A 1600-nucleotide genomic window follows, 5' to 3' on the forward strand; every position below is an offset into this window, starting at 1 on the left:
ATCTTTTTCAAAAACCAAATCTTTTTCATTTTTTTTCTTTCATATTTTCAAAAAATTTCAATTTGATTTTCAAAAATCTTTTTCTTATTTTGTTTCATAATTTCAAAATCTTTACTAACAATTAATGTGATTGATTCAAAAATTTTTAAGTTTGTTACTTGCCTATTAAGAAAGATTCAATCTTTAAATTTTAAAATCATATCTTCAAGTTTCTTGTTAGTCAAGTAATCAACTTTGATTTCTAAAATCAAATCTTTTTAATTTTCTTTTCAAATCTTTTTCAAAATGATTTTCAATCATATCTTTTCAATCACATCTTTTTCAAAATCAATTTCAAAATCTTTTTCAATTAACTACTTGACTTTTTGTTTGATTTTAAAAGTTTACTATTTCAATCATATCTTTTTCAAAACTACCTAACTAATTTTCTCTCTCTAATTTTCGAAAATCACCTTCCTCTTTTTCAAAATTCCTTTTTAATTAACCAATTATTTTAAATTTTTATTTTAATTTTATTTCTTTTTTTATTTTCAAATTCTAACCTTAATTTTTAAATTAAAAACAATAATATTTTAATTTTAATTTATTTAATTTTTGAATTCTTCCCTCTCATCTCCTTCTAATTATTTATTTATTTACTAACACTTCTCTTCACACAAAGGAATCTCTATACTGGGACATAGAGGATTCTATATTTTCTTTTCTGTTTTCTTCTTTTTCATATGAGCAGGAACAAGGATAAGAACATTCTTATTGAAGCTGATCCTGAACCTGAAAGGACTTTGAAGAGGAAGCTTAGGGAAGCTAAAGCACAACTCTCTGGAGAAAATCTGACAGAAATTTTCGAAAAAGAAGGAGACATGGCCGAAAATAATAACAATGCAAGGAAGATGCTTGGTGACTTTACTGCACCAAATTCCAATTTACATGGAAGAAGCATCTCAATCCTTGCCATTGGAGCAAATAATTTTGATCTAAAGCCTCAGTTAGTTTCTCTGATGCAACAGAACTGCAAGTTTCATGGACTTCTATCAAAAGATCCTTTTCAGTTCTTAACTGAGTTCTTGCAGATCTGTGATACTGTTAAGACCAATGGGGTTAACTCTGAGGTCTACAGGCTTATGCTTTTCCCGTTTGCTGTAAGAGACAGAGCTAGAATATGATTGGCCTCTCAACCTAAAGATAGCTTGAACTCTTGGGATAAGCTGGTCACGGTTTTCTTAGCCAAGTTCTTTCCTCCTCAAAAGCTTAGCAAGCTTAGAGTGGATGTTCAAACCTTCAAACAGAAAGAAGGTGAATCCCTCTATGAAGCTTGGGAGAGATATAAGCAACCGACCAAAAAGTGTCCTTCTGACATGCTTTTAGAATGGACCATCCTGGACATATTCTATGATGGTCTGTCTGAATTATCAAAGATGTCATTGGACCATTTTACAGGTGGATCCATTCACCTAAAGAAAACAACTGCAGAAACTTAAGAACTCATTGACATGGTTGCAAATAACCAGTTCATGTACACTTCTTAAAAGAATCCTGTGAGTAATGGGATGCCTCAGAGGAAGGGAGTTCTTGAAATTGATACTCTGAATGCCATATTGGC

General features: G+C 30.8%; 1 non-coding gene across 1 annotated transcript; it reads right to left on the minus strand.

Moving 5' to 3' along the window:
- Window positions 1-1253: 1253 nt before the first annotated feature.
- LOC112787667 (small nucleolar RNA R71) lies at window positions 1254-1361 on the minus strand. Its single transcript, XR_003195067.1, has one exon. It is a non-coding gene; the product is annotated as a small nucleolar RNA R71 (small nucleolar RNA).
- Window positions 1362-1600: the final 239 nt, after the last annotated feature.

This window comes from Arachis hypogaea, chromosome 20 (genome assembly GCF_003086295.3).
Source record: "Arachis hypogaea cultivar Tifrunner chromosome 20, arahy.Tifrunner.gnm2.J5K5, whole genome shotgun sequence".
In the NCBI taxonomy this organism is placed as follows: domain Eukaryota; kingdom Viridiplantae; phylum Streptophyta; class Magnoliopsida; order Fabales; family Fabaceae; genus Arachis; species Arachis hypogaea.